General features: G+C 47.3%; 1 protein-coding gene across 4 annotated transcripts in view; it reads right to left on the reverse strand.

The window, feature by feature from the left end:
* Positions 1–26,560, reverse strand: part of polk (polymerase (DNA directed) kappa) — a 120,142-nt gene that overhangs the window by 60,700 nt on the left and 32,882 nt on the right. For 2 of the 4 annotated variants that reach the window (XM_060907160.1, XM_060907157.1), the window contains exons 1-2: positions 20,265–20,746; positions 16,914–17,025 (exon numbers count right to left, since the gene is read on the reverse strand). The gene's annotated coding sequence lies outside the window, so the exon portion shown is untranslated. Of the gene's footprint in view, positions 1–16,913; positions 17,026–20,264; positions 20,748–26,560 lie in introns of those variants that run through there. The other 2 variants (XM_060907161.1, XM_060907158.1) reach the window with 2 other exon arrangements.

The following is a 26,560-nucleotide window of genomic DNA, read 5'->3' on the forward strand; positions in this document are numbered from 1 at the left end:
TGACGTCACACGTCGGAGACATAAAACTTCCATGCTAGCAAGCGACTGTGACTATTTGTAAGCAAACATGGACGCCAGGTTTGCTTCGTTAAATACGGAAGAGTTTGAGAGAATTTTGAAAGATAAAGATGCATTGAACAACCGAAAGGAATGTGTATATATAATAATAATAATAATAATAATAATAATAATAATAATAATAATAACTCGTTTTCAACTCGTTCAATATCATGCTAGCTGAATGGAATATATATGATATACCATGAAAAAAAACAGCCAATATTATTTAATTATTTACTTATACTAATACTGTACATATGCAACTTACAATACTTAATGCCTCACAGATCCTGGAGCAACAGTCACTGACACTGACACAGATACAGCTGTTCAGAGATGTTTCTTGGTTTATTTTAGAACAAACATGAGTATATAGCCACATTCAAAAGTATGTTGTAGGTATATGATTGGATGATAATTTAAGAAGCTGTGTTGTCTGTCTGTGTGTGACAGAGTAACGTCAATGAGTGATAAAGCATTATATCACTGGTTAGAATAAACTTATGAAAACAGAGAGCAGATGTGTGAGCGAACATAAGTTTCAAGGATTTAACTAGCCAAAACAAGTAACAATCAGACCAGCCTGTACCAGTTTCAAGCATGCTCAGCAAATATCTTTATCACAACCTGAATCGGTTGTTATGTTCAACAGGGTACACTCCATATATGGATACACTGGCAAATACAAGATACTTTTATTTGCTGAGTCACCATTTCAGATGAAATGATTGACAGAATGATTCACTTTAAATTCACAAGAAGTTGAGAAATGAGGATCTCATCTCATCTCATCTCATCTCATTATCTGTAGCCACTTTATCCTGTTCTACAGGGTCGCAGGCAAGCTGGAGCCTATCCCAGCTGACTACGGGCGAAAGGCGGGGTACACCCTGGACAAGTCGCCAGGTCATCACAGGGCTGCACATAGACACAGACAACCATTCACACTCACATTCACACCTACGGTCAATTTAGAGTCACCAGTTAACCTAACCTGCATGTCTTTGGACTGTGGGGGAAACCGGAGCACCCGGAGGAAACCCACGCGGACACGGGGAGAACATGCAAACTCCGCACAGAAAGGCCCTCGCCGGCCACGGGGCTCGAACCCAGGACCTTCTTGCTGTGAGGCGACAGCGCTAACCACTACATCACCGTGCCGCCCCAGAAATGAGGATAGTTTCAGTAAATACTGAATAACTTCTGCTACGTGACTCGAAGGTATTTCACAACTAATCCCATTTCCAGAAAAGTTGGCATATTTTCCAAAATGCAATAAAAACAAAAATCTTTGATTTGTTAGTTCACATTAACCTTTATTTAACTGTCAAAAGTAAAAAAAGAAAATATTTTCAATAGTTTTACTGACCAACTTTTGTTTATATTTACAAAATACAATTAAGTTAGAATTTGATGCCTGTAACACATTCAAAAAGGTTGGGACAAAGGCATGATTACCATTGTATTACAACCCCGATTCCAAAAAAGTTGGGACAAAGTACAAATTGTAAATAAAAACGGAATGCAATGATGTGGAAGTTTCAAAATTCCATATTTTATTCAGAATAGAACATAGATGACATATCAAATGTTTAAACTGAAAAAATGTATCATTTAAAGAGAAAAATTAGGTGATTTTTAAATTTCATGACAACACCACATCTCAAAAAAGTTGGGACAAGGTCATGTTTACCACTGTGAGACATCCCCTTTTCTCTTTACAACAGTCTGTAAACATCTGGGGACTGAGGAGACAAGTTGCTCAAGTTTAGGGATAGGAATGTTAACCCATTCTTGTCTAATGTAGAATTCTAGTTGCTCAACTGTCTTAGGTCTTTTTTGTCGTATCTTCCGTTTTATGATGCGCCAAATGTTTTCTATGGGTGAAAGATCTGGACTGCAGGCTGGCCAGTTCAGTACCTGGACCCTTCTTCTACGCAGCCATGATGCTGTAATTGATGCAGTATGTGGTTTGGCATTGTCATGTTGGAAAATGCAAGGTCTTCCCTGAAAGAGATGTCGTCTGGATGGGAGCATATGTTGCTCTAGAACCTGGATATACCTTTCAGCATTGACGGTGTCTTTCCAGGTGTGTAAGCTGCCCATGCCACACGCACTAATGCAACCCCATACCATCAGAGATGCAGGCTTCTGAACTGAGCGCTGACAACAACGTGGGTCATCCTTCTCCTCTTTAGTCCGAATGACACGGCGTCCCTGATTTCCATAAAGAACTTCAAATTTTGATTCGTCTGACCACAGAACAGTTTTCCACTTTGCCACAGTCCATTTTAAATGAGCCTTGGCCCAGAGAAGACGTCTGCGCTTCTGGATCGTGTTTAGATGCGGCTTCTTCTTTGAACTATAGAGTTTTAGCTGGCAACGGCGGATGGCATGGTGAATTGTGTTCACAGATAATGTTCTCTGGAAATATTCCTGAGCCCATTTTGTGATTTCCAATACAGAAGCATGCCTGTATGTGATGCAGTGCCGTCTAAGGGCCCGAAGATCACGGGCACCCAGTATGGTTTTCCGGCCTTGACCCTTACGCACAGAGATTCTTCCAGATTCTCTGAATCTTTTGATGATGTTATGCACTGTAGATGATGATATGTTCAAACTCTTTGCAATTTTACACTGTCGAACTCCTTTCTGATATTGCTCCACTATTTGTCGGCGCAGAATTAGAGGGATTGGTGATCCTCTTCCCATCTTTACTTCTGAGAGCCTCTGCCACTCCAAGATGCTCTTTTTATACCCAGTCATGTTAATGACCTATTGCCAATTGACCTAATGAATTGCAATTTGGTCCTCCAGCTGTTCCTTTTTTGTACCTTTAACTTTTCCAGCCTCTTATTGCCCCTGTCCCAACTTTTTTGAGATATGTTGCTGTCATGAAATTTCAAATGAGCCAATATTTGGCATGAAATTTCAAAATGTCTTACTTTCGACATTTGATATGTTGTCTGTGTTCTATTGTGAATACAATATCAGTTTTTGAGATTTGTAAATTATTGCATTCCATTTTTATTTACAATTTGTACTTTGTCCCAACTTTTTTGGAATCGGGGTTGTACACCACCCTTTCAATAACACTTTTTAATCGTATGGGATTTGAGGATACTAATTGTTGCAGTTTTGCAATTTGAACTTTTGTCCATTCTTGCTTGACACAAGACTTTAGCTACTCTACAGTCTGTGGTCACCGTTGTCTGATTCTCCTCTTCATAATGCGCCATACATTCTCAGTAGGAGACAGAGCTGGACTGGCAGCAGGCCCGTCAAGCACACGTACTCTGTGTCTACAAAGCCATGCTGTTATAGCCCATACAGAATGAGGCCTGCCATTGTCCTGCTCAAATAAGCATGGACTTCCCAGGAAGAGACATTGCCTTGATGAATATATCTCTCTAAAATCCCAATATACTGTATGTCCCAGTATATCAATGATACCGTCACACACATGCAGCTCACCCATGCTGTGGGCACTGATGCACCCCTATACTATCATGCTGGCTTTTGCACCTTTTTCTGATAACAAACTGGATGGTTGTGTTCATTTTTGGCACAGAGAACTCGACATCCTGTTTTCCTGAAAACAAGCTAAAATGTGGACTCGTCTGACCACAGCATGTGTTTTACAGCACCAAATATCACACACAGAATATTTACCTAAAAACTTCAGTCCTGTACTTTGCTGGCAGATATTTAGCTTAACAAATGTGAGGGAATTTAATGGACGAACATTATTATTCTCTGTGTTCCTGTATGTTGAGCTCAAGTGACTTAATGGATGAACATTATTATTCTATGTGTTTCTGTATGTTACTGAGTTACTGAGAAGAGATGTTTTTCCACATGCTGTAATCGCTTTTCTGTGGCCTTGGTGGTAATGAGCAGGGTGCTTGAGTTCGTCCTAACTACGCATCTTCTCATGATGTAACCACCTTTCCTGACCTCGGTGGTGATAAGCAGGGAGCTTGAGCTCTCCCTAACTCGCATCCGCCTGCACATACCAGAGCACGGCAGGTGCACACTTTAACAAAGCTTCATAGAAAATCTTGAGCCAATCATGTGAAGACACAAGCAGTGAGCGAATGCTTTCAGAGTATGGACCCTTTTCACGTGACGTCACGACAAACGCGGCCGCCATTTTGGACATGTACTACCAGTAGTTTACCACAGCCAACATTGAGGAACGGCAGCAAAGAAAGTGTTTATTTTCAGCAAGACTTCCATCATGCCACTATATTGTTGTGCACCTGGATGTAGTAACCATCAACAAACAAGGCAAGTGTTATCATTTTATCGGATCCCGGTAGATGCTGACCGACGGAGAAGATGGATAGCGGCATACCAACGCTTGTGTAGTGACCACTTTGTTGGAGGTAAGACGAATAAAATTAGCCAGAAAAGGCATTACATTGCTGTTAACATTCCATTCTAGTTTACTGTAATTATGATCTGGCAGCTTTTTACACCGGATCCAGTGTAAATAGCTGCCGGAGCCAACGTCCGAGGTTCCGGAGCGCGCGCGCTAGCTCGCGGCCAGCTGGGGAGCGCGCGCTAGCTCGCCGCCGCCGGCTCAGGCAGCGCGCGCTAGCTCGCGGCCAGCCGGGGAGCGCGCGCTAGCTCGCGGCCAGCCGGGGAGCGCGCGCTAGCTCGCAGCCGGCCGGGAAGCGCGCGCTAGCTCGCGGCCGGCGGCTCCGGCAGCTATTTACACTGGATCCGGTGTAAGTAGCTGCCAGATCATAATTACAGTAAACTAGTAAATACAGTTTTCTGCATCTCGCTCCTTTTTCTTTTATGTTTGTTGCCTTCCTCGCATTCAAACCGATTCGAGCCGAAGTCCACTACATGTCCAAAATGGCGGTCGCGTTTACGAAGGTCACGTGACTGAAAAGGGTCTATAATAGATAACATTCCTAAAACACAACTCAGAATGCGCGTACTCTCGGCATCATCAGAAGTGGTGTCTTCTTCTATTCTTCTCTTTCCTTTCCTATTTTATATATCTTTTATATGATCTACTATAATAAATGACTGAAAAGACAACTGTTAAGCGTTCTGAAGTGTTTATTAGAAATTTCCATTACAATTTGGCGTCCCTGGGTGGGCATGTGTTAGCCTTTTTAGTAGATTCTGGAGCAGCACACTCAGTGATACAACATGGGGTACTTCCAGTAGACCCACCGCTCAGCTCAAATTCTATTCAGACGATGGGCATCTCAGGACGACCTGTAACCGAAACTTTCTCAGTCAACCTCCCGTGTAAAAGTGAGGGAGGAATAGTTACGTCCCACTCATTCCTCATCTCACATACATGTCCAGTAAATTTGTTAGCACATGATTTAATGTGCAAATTAGAAGTAAATCTCACATCCACTCCAGATGGACTAACTATTGAAGTAAGTGAAATGTGCGGTGTGCAGTATGGGTTTGGAAGCCCCCTGTATGTGTATGTCTGGCAGCTCTGCTCAGATCAGCTCACACAAACTCCCAAACACCTTGTACAGCTCGCATACTTGAACACCTCATCAGTTGACACAGATTATATGAAAGAGGAAGATTTACATTTTACAGCACATGTTCACCAAGGGCAAGATGTAGAGTTTGAAAAGGCTTGGTTTGCAGACCCCCACACATGTGAAAGATTGACCCTCAAAACTACATACTGGTCTAAACATTATTGTGCTGTGCAGGTCCATTTTACTCGTTGTCCAAACAGCTGCATCAATGTTCATCGCAGTGTTCTCAAACATGTCATATGCAGCCTCGTGTCAGAGGACTTTGAGGTCGGCTGCTGCCAACATGATTTCTTTGACATCATTAATTCTATATCCCATGTCTCATTACCAAGGCCACGAGCCGCCCATTGGAAAGACGTGGGGAAGTGGGTCAGGAAGTGTGCAGTCGATGGCAATGAATGGTCCCAAACAGAGGACCCTAGTGTGTTGTTTTGCCAAAGGCTTGGGGTCTACAAACAAAGTCATGCTATGTGTGTGTATGTTAAGCGCAGCGTAATATTAGCCACTGATGACCAGGGTCCTGGGGACCCCGGCCATAGTGGCCTGTTTGTCTCTGTTTCCACAGGCATAACTCCAGCAGAGGTGCACCCCAAATTGGCGGGGAGTTCCAAATTCCGTTTGGCCAAAGGGTAAACATGATGTGGGCCTAATAAAGAATGCTGAACCAGTGGTGATCACCCCCAAATCAGATTTCAGTCCTAAACAGACCCAGTATCCACTCAAACCAGAAGCAATCGCAGGTATAAGATCGGTCTTTGATTCGTTGCTGAAGGCAGATTTAATTGTCCCTTGCCAGGACTTTCCAGTGCGCACTCCTATTTTTCCAGTTAAGAAGGCAAGAAAACTGTCCCAGCCCGATGAATGGAGGTTTGTCCAAGATCTGCAAGCAGTCAATGCTGCGGCTGTCCCGCACACGCCTGACGTCCCTAAAGAGTGCTCTGCAGACCACACCCACGTTGGGACTGCCTGACCCCAATAAACCATTTGTTCAAACTGTAGATGAAAAGAAGGGTTTTATGACCTCTGTTCTTTTGCAGAAACATGGGGATAGATTGAGACCTGTAGCCTACTTCTCCAGCAGGCTGGATCCAGTGGCGGCTGGACTTCCTGTTTGCCTGCGTGCAGTTGCTGCAGCTGAAAAGGCGGTAACTGCCTCCAGAAATATTGTGGGGTATTCTAACCTCACCCTTTGGTCCCACATGCTGTCTCCCTGCTTCTGTTGGAAAAAAAAAAAGACATCACATTTGTCAGCACAGAGATGGTTGAAGTATAACACTATCATACTTGATATGCCTAACATCACTGTGAAACGTTCTGTTCTGAATTCTGCCTCTCTTCTCCCTACAGAGGACGATGGAGAGCCACATGACTGTGTTGCTCTCACTAACGATTTTTGTTCCCCCAGGGCAGACTTAAAGAGTGACCCTTTTGGAAAATCCAGACATGGTCCTCTATGTGGATGGTTCAGCCTCCAGAGACCCAGAGACAGGAAAGAAGAAAGTAGGTTTTGCCGTAGTCTCAGATCACGAGGTCCTCAAGGTGTCGTGTCTGTCCTCGAACCTGTTGGCGCAGGCAGCAGAGCTCTGTGCCCTCATTGAGGCATGCAAATTGGCGGCAGGGCAATCTGTCAATATTTTTACGGACAGTAGGTACACATTTGGCATTGTGCATGATTTTGGCACCATTTGGAAACACAGAAATTTTCTCACTAGCACAGGATCTCCCATTGCACATCATACACTGGTCTCTGAGTTGTTGGATGCTATTCTACTCTCTAGAGCCATTGCTGTGTGTAAGTGTGCTGCCCATACTAACAATACTGATCTTGTGTCTCAAGGGAATGCCAGGGCGGACGCGGCAGCTAAGTGTGCAGCCTCGGCTTCCAGTTCACCCTCTAACCTTGCCTTTCCTCAGGTTTCTACCCCTTGTTTACAGCTAGCGGACCTTCAGAGCACTGCCACTCAGGACGAGAGATGAGTCTGGAAACAGGCAGGCTGTATCCTTGCAAACTCGGTCCGGGTTTGTCCCTCGGGCCATCCCTGTTTACCAAAATACATGTTCCCTTTCTATGAAAAATTGGCACATGGGCTCACCCATGTGTCAAAAGGGGGGATGGTAGCAGAAGTAACAAATGCCGCTTTTCCACTACCAACACGGCTGAGTTGGGCTGAGCCGTGCCGTGCTGAGTCGAGCTGAGTGGGGCTGTTGGAGTTGCATTTTGACTACAACCGCGCTGAACCGTGCTGGCTGGAAGTGGGTGTGTTAGGACTAGGACTGTTTTGGCCTCTAGAGGCCGCTGTTATTTCCTTTTCATGTCGTGTTTATTTTGGCCTCTAGAGGCCGCCACTGTTCCTGTGTTTTGTGTTTGTGTTAATTGCCTAATTATCTTCACCTGTGTCCTTAATTAGTTTGTCTATTTATACCCCTGAGTTCAGTCCTCTTGTCACGGAGTCTTTGTGCTGTTATGTTTATCTCCAGTTTCCTTTGTACTGTGTTTTTTGATCTTCTTAGCTTTTGTATTTTTGCACTTTGCTTTTCTTTTGGATTTTACTCTTTGGTTTTTTTTTTGTGTTTTGTTTTGCCCTGTATATAGTGTATATAGTTTAAATAAACCTTTTGATTCTTTTTCTACTTCCGCCTCACGCCTCTGCATTTGAGTCATCCCCCTGGTGGCCTAGTGGGGGTTTGCTGGATTATCACACCAACGAACCAGGTTCGAATCCCAGCAAAACCCTAACAGAAAGACTCCGTCATGACCGACTCAGCAGAGGCTGCTTCAACTGTCTACCCGGCCAACCTTCAGGGAATTATGGCAGCTTTGACACGCTTCGGAGCGACCATGGACGCTCATGGACGTACGCTCACCAGCCAACGTGAGGCCCTCGCTCGCCACGAGGAACTGCTTCAGCAAATTGGGAAAACCCTGGCACAGCTGACATCTCTGCCTGCATCTCCTGCTCCTGATCCAGTTCCTGCTCCTGATCCAGCTCCCACTCCTGCTCCAGTGCCTCCTGCAATGCTGCCTTCTTCACCTCGCGAACCCAGCCTTCCTGCACCACAGAGGTATGACGGCAAGCACAGTGAGTGCCGAGAGTTCCTTACCCAGTGTCAACTCACCTTTGAGCTTCAGCCTACCACCTACACTACGGATCGCCGCAAGATTGCCTTTGTGATCACCTTATTAGCTGGTAAGGCGCGAGCCTGGGCTACTGCTATCTGGCAAAGACAGGGACCTGAGTGCTTTGATTTCCAGCTGTTTTCTGAAGAGATGCTTCGGGTCTTCGATCAGGCAGACATCAGTACCGACGCAGCCCGAAAGCTCATGTCCATCCGGCAAGGAGGAAGCGTCGCAGATTATGCCATCTCGTTCCGAACACTCGCAGCAGTAAGTGGATGGAACGAGACTGCCCTGGTGTCAGCCTTCCACCATGGTCTGTCTGACCCCATCAAGGACGGTCTGGCCTCTATTGGATGCCCAAGTGACCTCGAAACCCTCATCTCACATGCTATTCGTCTGGACAACAGGATGAGAGAACGCCACCAAGCCTTGAGCCCCCCCAGCCTCCCTACCTCTACCTGGAGACCGTCTACCTCCTTCAGTGACTGTCCAGAACCCATGCAAGTGGGTCGTACTCGCCTCTCCGCATCTGAGAGGGAGCGCAGAAGGAGGGACAAGTGCTGCATCTACTGTGGCAAGCCTGGTCACTTCCGAGCATCATGTCCCGAACTCTTGGGAAAAGGACCGCCCCGTCCAGCCGAGGGAGGGTTGTGACGGGGCCTACCCTCTCTCCCGGACTCCCTGGCCAAGGAATCTACATCCCGGTCTCCATCTCCTGGGGTGAGTCTGTCCACTCTTGTCAAGCTTTGATAGACTCAGGGGCGGCTGGGAACTTTATGGATATTCACTTCGCCCAAAGCATCAATATACCTACTGCACCTCTTGAAGTCCCTCTGTCTGTGTCTGCCCTCGATGGCCAAGCGTTAGGTGATGGAAGAGTCACTCAAGTTACTTCTCCAGTCTTCCTCCAGTCTCAAGGTCACAAGGAAGAAATATCCCTGCACCTGATTCCTTCACCTGAGTTCCCAGTTATTCTAGGCCTTCCTTGGCTTACTCGCCACAACCCTCGCATAGACTGGGTAACAAGCCAGGTTGTGGAATGGGGCCCTGCATGCCATGCCTCTTGTCTGCTCTCTAGCTCTCCTGTGTCTCCTGCCGAGCCCCCTGATCTCACCGAGTTATCTCAAGTTCCCACAGAGTACTGGGATCTCAAGGAGGTATTCAACAAGAGCAGGGCCGCCGTTCTTCCTCCGCACCGGGCCTACGACTGTGCCATCGACTTGCTCCCTGGGACTACCCCTCCTCGTGGCAGACTGTTTTCACTCTCTCAGCCAGAACGCAAGGCCATGGAGGAATACCTCAAAGATGCCCTGGTCTCTGGGTTTATTCGACCCTCCACTTCACCTGCTGGAGCCGGCTTCTTCTTTGTCGGCAAGAAGGATGGGGGGCTCCGACCATGTATTGATTACAGGGGCCTGAATAAGATCACTGTGCGCAACCGATATCCCCTTCCGCTGATGTCCACAGCTTTCGACCTGCTCCAAGGCGCCACCGTCTTCACCAAGTTGGACCTACGGAACGCATACCACCTCATCCGTATCCGACAGGGAGACGAGTGGAAGACTGCCTTTAACACCCCGTCTGGGCACTACGAATACCAGGTGATGCCCTTCGGACTCACCAACGCACCAGCTGTTTTTCAGGCCCTAATCAACGACGTCTTAAGGGACATGATTAACCTATACGTTTTTGTCTACCTCGACGACATCCTTATCTTTTCCAAGACCGTGCAGGAGCACCGCCACCATGTCCGCCAGGTTCTCCAGAGGCTGCTACAGAACAATCTGTTCGCCAAGGCCCAGAAATGCGAATTTCATGTTCCCGAGGTCTCCTTTCTGGGATTTATTGTACGGACAGGCCAACTCCAAATGGACCCTGCCAAGACCCTGGCCGTCCGGGATTGGCCTACTCCCAAGTCCGTTAAGGAGGTTCAGCGGTTCTTAGGATTCGCTAACTTCTACCGCAAGTTCATCAGGAACTTCAGTTCTGTGGCAGCACCCATGTCAGACCTCACCAAAGGGACAGGTGGATCTTATGGCTGGTCTCCTCAGGCAGAAAAGGCGTTCAAAGACCTCAAGGACCGCTTCTGCACGGCACCCATTCTGGTTCTCCCGGACACCTCCCAACCATTCATCGTGGAGGTGGACGCCTCGGACAGTGGTGTTGGCGCGGTGCTCTCTCAACGTTCGGAAGGAAAGCTGCACCCCTGCGCTTACTTCTCCCACCGCCTGAGTCCTGCTGAGTCCCGGTACGATGTGGGGGATCGAGAACTGCTAGCGGTCAAACTGGCCCTTGAGGAGTGGAGGCACTGGCTGGAGGGAGCACAACATCCATTCCTGGTTTGGACTGACCACAAGAACCTGGAGTACCTCCAGCAAGCCAAGAGACTGAACCCTCGACAGGCTAGGTGGGCCCTGTTTTTCAGTCGGTTTGACTTCACCCTCTCATACCGCCCCGGCTCCAAGAACACCAAACCTGACGCACTGTCCAGACTGTTCTCTGCCACTAACAGGGAGAATGAAGTCGGGCCTATTATCCCTGTGTCCCGGATTGCGGCCCCTGTCCGCTGGGGTATTGAGGAGGCTGTCCGACGAGCCCAACGCCAGGACCCCGGTCCTGGGACGGGGCCACCAGGCCTCTTGTACGTCCCACATCAAGCCCGGGCCAAGGTTCTCCAGTGGGGTCACTCTTCCCCTCTCACCGCCCACCCGGGAGCTCGGAGGACCCTGGACTTCCTGAAAAGACGCTTCTGGTGGCCTAACATGGAGAAGGAAGTAAGGTCATTTGTCCTGTCCTGTGAGGTTTGCACCAGAACCAAGAACCCACGACAGCGTCCCCAGGGTCTCCTGCATCCTCTGACCATTCCCCGGCGTCCCTGGTCCCACGTGGCAGTCGACTTTATCACGGGTCTCCCTGAGTCACAAGGTAACACGGTCATTTTGGTCTTAGTTGACAGATTCTCCAAGGCCTGCCGCTTCATACCACTGTGCAAACTCCCCTCTGCTCTTGAAACTGCGAAACTTTTGTTTAATCATGTCTTCCGAGTCTTTGGTCTTCCACAGGACATCGTCTCAGACCGAGGGCCCCAGTTCTCCTCCCGAGTGTGGCACGGGTTCTGCAAGGTCATCGGAGCCACTGCCAGCCTCTCCTCTGGGTTTCACCCACAGTCCAATGGTCAGACGGAGAGGCTCAACCAGGACCTGGAAACCACCCTGCGAGGCCTGGCTATGGATAACCCGACATCGTGGAGCACCTGGCTGCCATGGGCGGAGTACGCCCACAACACCCTGCAGTCATCGGCCACCAAGCTGTCGCCATTCCAGTGCCAATTCGGGTTCCAGCCACCTCTGTTCCCGGACCAGGAGGAGGACGCGGGGGTGCCCTCGGTCAACCAATATGTGAGACGGTGTCGCAAGACCTGGAGCAAGGTCAGGAAGACCCTCATACAGACCTCCAGAACCAACCAGACTCAGGCCAACCGCCATAGAAGACCTGCACACGCTTTCCGCCCTGGGCAGCGTGTTTGGCTGTCCACTAAGGACCTTCCACTGCGGGTGGAGAACCGCAAGCTTGCTCCTCGCTACATTGGCCCCTTCAAGGTGGTGCGCAGGGTGAACCCTGTCTCCTACCGGCTCCAGTTGCCCCGGACTCTGAGGATCAACCCCACTTTCCATGTTTCCCTGTTACGGCCCGTACTGACGTCTACGTATGCCCCTGCCCCTAGGAACCCCCCACCCCCCCGCATCTTCCAGGGGCAGACTGTGTTCACTGTGAATCGCCTGCTTGACTCCCGCCGGGTCCGCGGCGGGTTGCAATATCTGGTGGACTGGGAGGGCTATGGTCCTGAGGAGCGCTGCTGGGTTCCTGCTCGGGATGTCCTTGATAAAGAACTATGTCGGGACTTCCATTCGGCCCATCCGGATCGCCCTGGGAACGTCAGGAGACGCTCCTAGAGGGGGGGGTCCTGTTAGGACTAGGACTGTTTTGGCCTCTAGAGGCCGCTGTTATTTCCTTTTCATGTCGTGTTTATTTTGGCCTCTAGAGGCCGCCACTGTTCCTGTGTTTTGTGTTTGTGTTAATTGCCTAATTATCTTCACCTGTGTCCTTAATTAGTTTGTCTATTTATACCCCTGAGTTCAGTCCTCTTGTCACGGAGTCTTTGTGCTGTTATGTTTATCTCCAGTTTCCTTTGTACTGTGTTTTTTGATCTTCTTAGCTTTTGTATTTTTGCACTTTGCTTTTCTTTTGGATTTTACTCTTTGGTTTTTTTTTTTGTGTTTTGTTTTGCCCTGTATATAGTGTATATAGTTTAAATAAACCTTTTGATTCTTTTTCTACTTCCGCCTCACGCCTCTGCATTTGAGTCATCCCCCTGGTGGCCTAGTGGGGGTTTGCTGGATTATCACACCAACGAACCAGGTTCGAATCCCAGCAAAACCCTAACAGGGTGGACACATTGGGTGGAGTTAGCGAAAGTGGGTGGACGTCACGTGATGTCGTTATGCGGCGCAAACAGTGACATCAGTGATCTTTTAAGCGGTAGTCTCACGACCCGGATAGTAAACAATAAACATGGAGGACATGGAGTCGTTAGTGTTGCTGGTCTTGGTGCTGTGGCTTGTTGTCACCGACAACGCCAACAGATACTGGCAAGAGCGTATAGATGAGGCGAGGCGCATAAGGCTTCAGAAATTCTCATAATTCGTAATTCTTCTTCTTCCGGGTTTACGGTGTTTACAGATCCCAGTGTGCTCGTGGGGTGTGTGTGGGCATGTGAGGACACTCCTCCTCACCAATCAGTGCACAGGGGAGTGTCTCCTCACGCCCGTAGCCCCACTCGGCTCGGTTTGGCTCGCTTCAGCCCCACTCCAAAACGGTGCGAGTTTTGGGTGCTAAGCAGGGCTGAAGCAAGCTGAGTCGTGCTGCTCTGAGATAGTCGAAACGCGAGCCGTGTCGAGCTGAAGCGAGCTGAAGTGAGCTGAAAAAAGGTAGTGGAAAAGGGCCATTAGAGATGGTTCACAGAGGGGTTTTCAAATTATGCTGCGAAATTTTGCAAGCAATGCTTGATATGTGCACAACATAATGCAGGTCAAGGTATCAGACTAACTTAAGCAGCACACCCAATACCAGACAAACCATTTGATCACCTCCAAATGGACTTCATTGAACTGACACTTAGAGAGGGAAAATGGGTCCCTTAAAAATAAACTAAGCAAAGCTTGTGCAGAAACAGGGCTAGGATGGACAAAGGTCCTCCCTGTAGTACTCACACAAATGAGGATGCAAACTAGGCCTAAACATGGGTTAAGCCCATTCGAAATTCTGTTTGGACGAGTACCCAACACGGGGATAGGGCCAGCTCAAGGAACACTGCTGGACACCACACTGTGTGATGATGCAATGTTGAATTACTATGCAACGTTGTCCTCTGCTTTGAAATCTATCCACAAACAGGTAAAGCAGCACTTCCCAAACCCGCTGAGGGACCTCTGCACGATCTACAACCAGGGGATTGGATCATGGTAAAGGACTTCCAACAAACCAAGTGGAACAAGCCACGGTGGAATAGCCCATTCCAGGTCCTGCTCACGACCCCAACGGCAGTGAAGGTCACAGGCAGAGTGACGTGGATCCACGCTAGCCACTGCAGGAGGGTTCCTGAACCGGCTGAGCAGGAGGAAAAGGAAGGCCTAAGTGACCCAGACACTGTCTAAAGCTCGTGAGGAAGAAAGGCATCACTGCATGGAACAGTGCGAGTATCACATCAATCACGTACGCACCCTCAATAGGGAAGAGTATTTAAGTGTCTAGCTGATAGATAAGCCTTAGGGTTTCGAGTTTCCTCCAAGTCCCGGTGAGGTGGGACGAGGGCTGATAGGGCGTGCCCGCCCTCTGAGCACCAATACACGTCAAGAAGGGCAAGGGTTAACTTGGTAACATCATTGAGGCACTGAACAAGATGCGCAAGGTTGCTGAACAATTACGAGCAGATGAACATGGAGGAGTTGAAGACAGCTGATCGTGTTGGTTTAGTGGATGGAAGACTCTAATTCTACCCACCATACCGGTCCTGGGCTTAGTGATTGTGATGCTATGTTTGCTCCCTGTTTTCTGTCAATGTTGTATGTCTGTGTTTCAGAGGCAGCTGACAAATATCGGTTACCAGATGGTGAAAATAGACTCCGATGACTTGCCTGACTGGCCTCCAAACCCACACGAAAACTATAACCCACCATTCAATGACATCAGCACAGTTGACATGAAACTAGTCCTGGCTTAAAACACTTTCATTATGATTGTTTCCTGTTCTATTATTCCTGATCTATGTATATGGCTTGCTAGCATTCATTTAAGATGTCTATGTCTTATAAAAACAGCCTTAGCATTATCCCTGTACACTCAATGACGTGTTAAGTCGAATCTCTCTGAGAACTCTTATCACTGAAACTGTGTACAGTTCTTTTCTTTCCTTTTAGCAATTTATCCTATAGGATAAAAAGGGGGGAATATGAGGGAATTTAATGGACAAACATTATTATTCTCTGTGTTCCTGTATGTTGAGCTCAAGTGACTTAATGGATGAACATTATTATTCTATGTGTTTCTGTATGTTACTGAGTTACTGAGAAGAGATGTTTTTCCACATGCTGTAATCGCTTTTCTGTGGCCTTGGTGGTAATGAGCAGGGTGCTTGAGTTCGTCCTAACTACGCATCTTCTCATGATGTAACCACCTTTCCTGATCTCGGTGGTGATAAGCAGGGAGCTTGAGCTCTCCCTAACTCGCATCCGCCTGCACATACCAGAGCACGGCAGGTGCACACTTTAACAAAGCTTCATAGAAAATCTTGAGCCAATCACGTGAAGACACAAGCAGTGAGCGAATGCTTTCAGAGTATAATAGATAACATTCCTAAAACACAACTCAGAGTGCGCGTACTCTCGGCATCATCAGAAGTGGTGTCTTCTTCTATTCTTCTCTTTCCTTTCCTATTTTATATATCTTTTATATGATCTACTATAATAAATGACTGAAAAGACAACTGTTAAGCGTTCTGAAGTGTTTATTAGAAATTTCCATTACACAAAAATACCACTGTGCATGTTTTGGAATTAACATGCCTTATAATACACAGTTTAAAGGATTAAGATCTCAAAATGTTTGTCTCTACTCGTGTGAATTATGCACCATAGTTCAAGTGGATTAAAGTGCGCGCATGCACACACACACACACACATACACGTACATGAGTGTTGTCGCACACTCGAAAAAGCTATTGAATTATAGAATAATGAGCAAGTGATTCAAAATGATAAATCTATATGCTGAGAACAAATTGAACTTGCTTTGCTGTGTGAGTGTGCATATTAGGATGATTATCTTTAGAATTCTAAAACAACTAGGGACTTTGGTCTAGATCTCGTTTATTCAATGTACATCAACATCCACCACAATCCAGAGCAGGATAAAGCAGTCATTGAAAACAAGTGAATTAATGTATAGAATAAGTATTAACCACAGCATGATTTGCTTGGAGCTATTTTTCACCACTCTTCACAACAAGTCTTCTGTACACGAAAATAAAAAAGTGTAAAAAAAAATATATATATATATCTCATCTCATTATCTGTAGCTGCTTTATCCTGTTCTACAGGGCGCAGGCAAGCTGGAGCCTATCCCAGCTGACTACGGGAGAAAGGCGGGGTACACCCTGGACAAGTCGCCAGGTCATCACAGGGCTGACACATAGACACAGACAACCATTCACACCTACGGTCAATTTAGAGTCACCAGTTAACCTAACCTGCATGTCTTTGGACTGTGGGGAAAACCGGAGCACCCGGAGCAAACCCATGCGGACACGGGGAGAACATGCAAACTCCACACAGAAAGGCCCTCGCCGGCCACGGGGCTCGAACCCAGACCTTCTTGCTGTGAGGCGACAGCGCTAACCACTACACCACTGTGCCGCCCATATATATATATATATATTTATATATATATTGTAAGGCTGCATTCACAGTGGGTGTTGTCTCTGTAGAGGAAGCTCTATCTGGAGAATTTTTAGTGCTTATATCACTAAAAAACTCACACAATGTGAAAATGCAAGTATAAAAATGCTGTTACCACTTAACTATTGTATATATCAATTTGCATTACGTTTATTACTATTAATAATAATAAACATTCAATTTATATACACTCACCGGCCACTCTAATAGGAGCTTGTTCTTGATTCTAAGATTCCTGTTCTTGGCTGGCAGGAGTGGAACCCAATGTGGTCTTCGGCTGTTGCATGCTGAGATGCTTTTCTGCTCACTATGGTTGTAAAGAGCAATTATATGAGTTATACTTCCTGGCAGCTCAAACCAATCAGGCAATTTTTCTCTGACCTCTCTTAAAAAAAAAAAGGTTAGGGGTTCAAACTCCAGTATTGAAAAGCTGCCCTTGAGCAAGGCCATTAACCCTCTCTGCTTCGGGGTGCATGCCATCAGTGACCATCTGCTCTGACCCCAGCTTATTAACAAGCTGGGATATACGAAGAAAATAATTTCGCAAAGTATATGTGACAAATAAGGGCTTCTTCTTCTTCAAATACTGGTCTCTTACAGCCACTGTAGATTAAAACATTCACTCACACACATATCCTCAGTATACACACACAAACCAAATGTGGCGTATTGTTATTATTAGTGACATATCTACTACTACTTTAACATTATAATCCATTATTATGGTTGTATCCATTATAATTTATTTTTATTTCTATTTGTACATCTCATTGTGTATTACATCTGTTGTATATTTTTTCTCTATATTCTCCCTCTTTATGGGACCTTAGAACACCAAAAACCAAAACTAACTTTAACAAAACCAAAAATACTTTATTACAGGAATTATAATTTTACCACATATTCAAAATTGAAGGATTTTATACTTTTTTCAGAATTTATGTCACAAATTTCTATAAGGGTGCAGGTGACTTCAGTAAGCTAATGTTATGTCGAGACTTATGTTTATATTGACATCATTTGCAGCAGGCTTTGCCTGGATTTCGTACACTTGTTGAGGATTTAGCAGAAATTAGTACGGAGAATTGCCTATACGCATACATACAGCATTTTTGCATTAACAAATAGGTATGTACAGTATGTACAACAATCTCAGAGTGGATTTAGAATTAACTAGAAGTGCACTCGGTAGAGTTCATACCGCCGCCGAGCCACATATTCAGATTTGTATGAAAATCTAATCAATTGTTCATTGCCTCATGGCCCAACTTTCCTCAAAATTTCATCAAAATCCGTTCACTACTTTTTGAGTTATGTTGGGAACAAACAAACAAACAAACAAACAAACGAAGGTGAAACATAACCTCCTCCAACAAAGCTGGCGGAGATAATAAATAAAGCAACTACACTGACTGGAGAGTAGTTCATTTCCAAGCCCTTAAACAAACTCTTTTTAGCAGTCTAGTGGCTTTGTGGCTTTTTCCTACTCATTACAATTTTGTAAAAACAAGTGTATAGCAAGTTTCCTGGTTGTTTTTTTTTTGTTTGTTTGTTTTAAGGAGGAAAGTGCTATGTGCCGTGTGTGTGTGTGTGTGTGTGTGTGTACACAGTACTGTGCAACAAAAGTCTTAGGCACATATAAAGAAATGCTGTAGATCAAAAATGGCTTAAAATAATGAAATGAAATTAAAAAAAAATACTATAAATGGAGGGGCGGCACGGTGGTGTAGTGGTTAGCGCTGTCGCCTCACAGCAAGAAGGTCCTGGGTTCGAGCCCCGGGGCCGGCAAGGGCCTTTCTGTGTGGAGTTTGCATGTTCTCCCCGTGTCCGTGTGGGTTTCCTCCGGGTGCTCCGGTTTCCCCCACAGTCCAAAGACATGCAGGTTAGGTTAACTGGTGACTCTAAATTGACCGTAGGTGTGAATGTGAGTGTGAATGGTTGTCTGTGTCTATGTGTCAGCCCTGTGATGACCTGGCGACTTGTCCAGGGTGTACCCCGCCTTTCGCCCGTAGTCAGCTGGGATAGGCTCCAGCTTGCCTGCGACCCTGTAGAAGGATAAAGCGGCTAGAGATAATGAGATGAGACTATAAATGGACTGTGGGAGAAACCGGAGCACCAGGAGGAAACCCACGCAGACACGGGGAGAACATGCAAACTCCACACAAAAAGGCCCTCATCTTCCGCTGGGCTCGACCCCAGAACCTTCTTGCTGTGAGCTGACAGTGCTCACTGTGCCGCCCTAAGTAAAATTTACTCAGGCAAATTTCCTGTGTAGCGAGTGGGTGAGGAGGGATCAAATTTACCCATTTTGTTTAACCACCCTTCTCGTCTCTTCTGTCTTTGAGATGTGTCTCAGCCTTTTCAATACAGCTAAAGCCACACCTTTTGTCCTAACAGACAAAACGTCTGTACTGCTTGCAGTGTTTCTGGGCTGCTTTTTTTTTTTTCCCCTCTAGCAGCCTGTCCTGTTTGTCAAGCTATTTTCATGTCTCCTAGTCAACAGGCTTTTTATGTAACAGACATTATTTCATTCTTCCTGAGGCGAATTTATGTTTTTCTTTTGAAGTGCTTTTGTAAAAACAAGTTTTTATATTTGTGCTTCCCAGTTCTGTGAATAAATTTTTTCAGTTAGTTGTCACGTTTGCACACACACACACACACACACACACACACACACAAAAAAAAAAAAAAAATCACTCAGAATAGAGCAAGTCAGCATTAAATGATTGGTTTACACGAGGAACGTTCCTTCTCGCAGTGGTCTATAAGCTAAGTAGATAGAATCTGTGAAGGATATACCTGCAAGGTTGCAAAATTGTAGCTGTTTTCTAAACCTTGTATCTCAAGTTTCGTACAGTTCTACATTCAGGATTTCTTTTTAAGTGTTCTTACGCATTTTTCTACCACTCACTTATTCCTGGTTTTGGGACAGTCATACTGTCATTCTCTTATGATATATAGGAGCCTCCATTCATTATGCTTTATAATGCTCAATTATTTATGGTTGGTAATAATTACTGGCATTAAAGGCATTCACAAACCAAGATCACACCTCTGAGTTCATTACCAACAGCCATGACAAAACATTTACTATCATATATAAGGAATCATTGAGTTTCTGTGATTTCCCACATATTTATAGTTCCTGTACCTCCTTGTTATTATTATAATGGATTTTTTTTTTTTTTTTTGCCATTATTAGTAGGAATGGCAGTGATACTACATGACAAAACAGGTCTCTACAGTATAATAAACAGGTAGCGCTACCCAACCCAACCTATGACACAAAACCTTCACCCTTACCATGTCAACCTACATTTGCATAGATATGCAATATGACTTAGCCTCACCTCTTTCATAGTTCAGGTCAAAACACATCTCATTTCGTAATACAATTATGCATATTGTTTTAGCCTTTGTGGGTTTTTTCCATTCATCGTGTATTTATCAAATATTAGTGCCATACCTGTATATCATAGATATCTTTATTTCTGACTTTCCCAGCCTGTTTTGCATGTCATTGTCTGCTCAACGTTCATTACTTACTTTTGTGCCCAGGTATACAAAGTCATCTTCTTTGATCTTTTTGCCATCAGGAAACTTTATTTTGTCCTTTCCTTATCAGTTGATCTTAAGGACCTCGGTTTTCTTCCTGCTGATTCATAACCGGATTGTACTAGCTGCATCCGAAAGCTTAGTAGTTTTCCTCTGCATCTAGTTTGTTATTATGGAGATTAGGGCAATATCATCTGCAAAATCAAGGTCTTCAAGCTGCTCCATAATCTTCCATCTTATCCCGGTGTTAGCCTTTTCTGTTGTTTGGCATATGATCCTGTCAAGTGTAAAGAAGAAGAGGAAGCTGGACATTCCACAGCATTGTTTCACACCTGTTTTAACTTTGAACCAGTCAGACATTTGCCCATTATGGAGGACGGCACACTTATGTACCCTGGTAGAGCAGCCTTATGACCTGAATAAACTTCTCTGTTCTCTGTTCTTTCATACAATTTCATAATGCCCCACAGGCCGGCTCTGTGGAGTGAGTCAAACGCTTTCTCAAAGTCGATGAAATTGATGAACAGGGGTGCTTGCCATTCACATGCTTGCTCAATAATATTGTGCAATAATATTACTGCTCAGTAGTGTTTCTTCCTTCCAGGAACATGGCTTGTTCTGGTCTTAACTTCCTTCATTCTTCTAATAATAATCTTGCTGGTCATTTTGCAGAAGTGTAACATCTCTCCAATTACTACAGTCTCTTAAATCTACTTTTCTGGGGATTCAGACTGTTAAACCTTTTAACCATTGATCTGGGATCATTTCCTCCTCCTAAATGAGCTTAATGATACCATGCAGCTTCTGGGATAACGTCTCTAAAAATGCCTTCAAGAATTCAGCCACTATGCTGTCAACACTGCCCGATTTACTGTTTTTAAAAGACATGATTCCTAGTCTGACTTCATCCACACTGATTGGTTCCAGGCTGATGCTTTCAATTACAGCAATATGTTGTCATCACTGATTACAATGAGGTTCTCGGGTGGATCTCTATTCTGTAAGAACCTCTTCGAAGTGCTCCTTCCATCTTTCTAGCCTTCTGTCTTCCTCCGTAATTATGTTATTGTATTTGTCCTTGATTGCAGTACTGCTATGACGTTCATCATTGCAGATGTTCCTGGTGATTTCATCTAAAGGCTTCATATTTCCATTGTCTGCTGCTCACTGGGCCATGTTCATCTGGTTTTCCATCCAGGTCCTTTTGTCCGATCTGATGCTTGATTTTACTTCTTTGCCTTTCTCTTTATGCTTTACCCTGAATTGTTGCTGGATTCTTTCTGATCTTGCACTTTCGACTCTGCTCTTTAGATGTTTTCTTTCTTCAATAATTGACCAAGGCTCAGCACTTATCCATAGCTTGTTGGTCCTCTTTTTCTGACCAAGTACTTTTTCAGCAGTGATGTTGTGTGCCTTGTTGAAATGGTTCCATTTAGTGTTGATATCTGGATCTTGATCAATTGCCTCCAGGACTGCAAAGTTGTTGCAGAGTTCCACAGAAAAGGCATTCCTAGTTGCTTGGTCTTGCAGCTTGTTGACTTCATATCCACTTGAGGAATAAGGGGGCTTCCTCTTCTTCTTCAGTCTAATAATGGTTCTAACAAGAAGTGGTCTGAGCCAACATCAGCATCCCGCATAAATCTTGTATCACAGACAGACTTTCTAAATTGCTTGCAGATGAGAACATGGTTGATCTGGTTGTGTGTTCTTCCATCAGATGATGTCCACGTGGTCTTGTATATCTCTTTGTGTAGGAATAACAAGGCTATTCAGCTCGCAAAAATCAACGAGTTTCTCACTGTTGCTGTAGATATCGCCAGTTCCATGAATTCCCATTACCCCTTCCCTGTCTTTGTTCGATGTTCCAACCTTGGCATTCATATTGCCACTCATGATAAACATGTCGTGTTTCTTGACAGTTTCCAGGACACTTTGGAGCTGCTCGTAGAACTGATCTAGCTCTTCTTCCTTGGCTTCCATTGTTGGCATATATACTTGGATGACAGTAAGCTTGATGAATTTGGAATGGAAACAGGCCTTTAGAATGCAACTGAAGAGAATTGTGCACTATTAAAAAGGCAAAGGTATTGAAGATGTTTTTATTTTGTATAAAAATGAGTGTCAGATTAGTGACAAAGGTGCAGAACCACAATACCCATCTGTGGCAGCGGGGGCGTGGTCAAGCACTGGTCTGTGACAGGAGGGCGGAGTCAGGGAAGGTAAGTGGCAGAATCACTTCACCTGAGAGCAATTAACCTGTGTTTGTGTGTCTTCCCAGGGACCGCGCCCTATTTAGGGAGGGAGAGCGAGAGCAGAGGAGATCTCTCCCGAACCAGACACCTGATGTGTGTGTGTGCGTGTGTCTGTGTTAAACAGATTGTGTTCCCTGAAAAGTGGAAGCAATAAAACTATTTGTTGACCCTGATCTCTGTCCTGCCGTCCTCTGTGCTCCACCCACACCTAGGGAAAGCTACAGTGGTGCCGAAACCCGGGAAATGGAGCACCAACCCAGCAACCCCATGGAATCCTCCCCGTTCACCGACCTGGTCCACGCCCTCGCCACGGCTCAGCAAAGCCAGCACCAGGCGCTCGTCACACTCCGAAAGGAACAAGAGCGGTGCTTCGATGCCCTGGTGCTGGCCCAGCAAGAAGATCGCAAGGCGTTCCGGCGTCTCCTCGCGTCGGCGGGGCCCACCAGCGCTCCGGCCGTGGGCCCGTCTCCCCTCACCTTAACTAAGATGGGCCCGCAGGATGACCCCGAGGCTTTCTTCACGTTATTCGAGCAGGTCGCTGAAGCCTCGGGGTGGCCGATGGAGCAGCGCGCGGCGCGCCTCCTCCCCCTCCTGATGGGAGAGGCGCAGCTGGCTGCACTACAGCTCCCCGCTGATCGCCGGCTGGCCTACGCTGACCTTCGCCGGGCTGTCCTTCAGCGCATGGGGCGCACGCCGGAGCAGCAGCGCCAGCGCTTCCGCGCGCTGCGGATGGAGGAAGTCGGCAGCCCGTTCGCGTTCGGCCAGCAGCTCCGGGACACCTGCTGGCGGTGGCTGAGGGCCGAAGATCGTGACGCCGAGGGAATCGTCGATCAGGTGGTACTGGAACAGTTCATCACCTGCTTACCAGCAGGAGCCGCAGAGTGGGTCCAGTGCCACCGCCCGGCGTCGCTGGATCAGGCAGTCGAGCTGGCGGAGGATCATCTGGCGGCTGTCTCGGCGGCAGGACAGCAGATGTCGACATCTCTTCTCTCCTCTTCTCTTTCTCTCTCTCTCTCCCCTCCTTCTGTGTCCCGTCCTCGCCCCATTCCCCCACCGCGGAGGCGGGGGCCGGCACCACCCCTGCCGGCCTGCCGCACCCGCGGTGCCCTCCCGTTTCTCCCTTCTGTGTCTGTCTCTCCCCCACCTCAGGTGAGTGAGCCCCAGAGCACCGGTGCAGAGGGGAAGCCCTGGCCGGTTTGCTGGCGCTGCGGGGAACCGGACCACCTTCAACAGCAGTGCACAGCAATGGAAGTGGGCGCGGTGGTTCGGATCCCCGACGCGCCAGAGGCCGCCCTCGATCGGGCCGGAGCGTATCGCATACCGGTGAGTATCCAAGGGGCTACATATCAGGCATTGGTGGATTCTGGTTGTAATCAGACCTCAATTCGCCAAAGCCTGGTTCAAAACGAGGCATTGGGGGGAGCACAAGGGGTGAAGGTTTTGTGTGTGCACGGGGATGTTCACAGCTACCCTTTGGTGTCGGTCCATATTATTTTCAGAGGGGAAAAATTTATAGTGAAGGCGGCGGTTAATCCTCGCCTTACCCACTCGTTAATTTTGGGGACTGATTGGCCGGGATTTCGGGGTTTAATGACGCACCTAGTAGAGACTGGGTCCTGCCAGTTGACAGGGGGAGGTCCCAGTGTCGTTTTGGCGGGAGCAGCTGTTGCAGAGCCGTCTACGTCATCTCCGCGTCAGGGTGAGGAGCCACCGGCTCCTCCTCTCTCTATTGGGGAATCCCTCGCGGATTTCCCATTGGAGCAGTCGCGAGACGAGACTCTGCGGCATGCGTTTGACCAAGTGAGAGTAATCGATGGTCAAACGCTCCCGCCGAATGCCACCCTGTCCTTCCCCTACTTCGCGATTATGAAGGATAGGTTATACCGAGTGACGCAGGACACTCAAACTAAAGAGCGAGTCACGCAGCTTTTGATTCCAAAGAGCCGCCGGGAATTGGTATTCCAGGCGGCTCACTTTAATCCCATGGCTGGACACTTAGGGCAGGATAAAACACTAGCCCGAATAATGGCCCGATTCTATTGGCCGGGGATTCGCGGCGATGTCCGTAGGTGGTGTACGGCATGCCGCGAATGCCAGTTAGTAAATCCAGCGGCCATTCCAAAAGCGCCATTGCGCCCTCTACCGTTAATCGAGACCCCGTTTGAAAGAATTGGGATGGATCTCGTCGGGCCATTAGATCAGTCAGCACGAGGGTACCGCTTTATATTAGTTCTAGTGGACTATGCAACGCGATACCCGGAAGCAGTGCCTCTGCGCAATATCTCAGCATGCAGTATTGCAGAGGCACTCTTCCGCGTCATCTCCCGAGTTGGAATCCCGAAAGAGATTCTGACTGATCAAGGCACTACGTTTATGTCACGAACACTACGCGAACTGTATGGGTTATTGGGGATTAAGCCGATCCGCACCAGTGTGTATCACCCACAAACGGACGGTTTAGTAGAACGGTTCAACCGCACCCTCAAAAATATCATTAAGAAATTCGTAAGTGAGGACGCACGTAATTGGGATAAGTGGCTCGAACCCTTGCTGTTCTCAGTGCGAGAGGTCCCTCAAGCCTCCACGGGGTTCTCCCCGTTCGAATTATTATATGGGCGTAAGCCGCGCGGCATCCTGGACGTGCTGCGGGAAAATTGGGAGGAGGGACCTTCACAAAGTAAGAATGAAATTCAGTACGTTATGGACCTGCGCGCAAAACTCCACACGCTCACCCACCTAACTCAGGAGAATTTGCGGCAGGCCCAGGAACGGCAAGCCCGCCTGTACAACAAGGGTACGCGCCTTAGAGAGTTCACACCGGGAGATAAAGTACTCGTACTCTTGCCCATGTCGAGCTCCAAATTAATCGCCAAGTGGCAAGGACCCTTTGAGGTCACACGGCGAGTCGGGGACGTCGACTATGAGGTGAGGCGAACAGACAGGGGTGGGGCGCTACAGATTTACCACCTCAATCTGCTCAAACTCTGGAACGAGGAGGTCCCCGTGGCGTTGGTGTCGGTAGTTCCGGAGAAGGCGGAGCTGGGGCCGGAGGTTCAAAAAGGGAATTTGGCATCACGTACCTCTCCGGTCCCCTGTGGAGACCACCTCTCCCCGACCCAACTCACGGAGGTCGCCCAGTTGCAGGCCGAGTTTTCGGATGTGTTCTCGCCCCTGCCCGGTCGCACTAACCTCATAGAACACCACATAGAGACACCCCCGGGGGTGGTAGTGCGTAGCCGCCCTTATAGACTACCCGAACACAAAAAAAGGTGGTTCGGGAAGAACTTCAGGCCATGCTTGAAATGGGCATCGTCGAGGAGTCCCACAGCGACTGGAGCAGCCCGGTGGTCTTGGTTCCCAAGGCCGACGGCTCAGTCCGGTTCTGTGTGGACTATAGAAAAGTCAACGCGGTGTCTAAATTCGACGCGTACCCAATGCCTCGTATTGATGAGCTGCTCGATCGACTAGCCACGGCTCGCTTTTACTCGACACTGGATTTAACGAAGGGATATTGGCAGATCCCCTTGACTCCATTATCCCGGGAGAAAACGGCCTTTTCCACACCGTTCGGCTTACACCAGTTCGTCACACTTCCGTTTGGGCTGTTTGGGGCGCCCGCTACGTTTCAGCGGCTGATGGACCGGGTCCTCCGGCCCCACGCCACCTATGCGGCCGCCTACCTGGACGACATTATCGTTTATAGTAACGACTGGCAGCGGCACCTGCAACACCTGAGGGCCGTCCTTAGGTCGCTGAGACGGGCGGGACTCATGGCCAACCCAAAGAAGTGTGCGATTGGGCGGGTGGAAGTACGGTATCTGGGCTTCCACTTGGGCAACGGGCAGGTGCGTCCCCAAATTAATAAGACAGCAGCGATTGCGGCCTGCCCGAGGCCCAAGACCAAAAAGGGGGTGAGACAGTTCCTGGGGCTGGCTGGCTACTATCGTAGGTTTATACCTAATTATTCGGACGTCACCAGCCCGCTGACTGACCTCACTAAAAAGGGGGCGCCAGATCCGGTCCAGTGGACGGAGC

This window comes from Neoarius graeffei, chromosome 24 (genome assembly GCF_027579695.1).
Source record: "Neoarius graeffei isolate fNeoGra1 chromosome 24, fNeoGra1.pri, whole genome shotgun sequence".
Taxonomy (NCBI): Eukaryota; Metazoa; Chordata; class Actinopteri; order Siluriformes; family Ariidae; genus Neoarius; species Neoarius graeffei.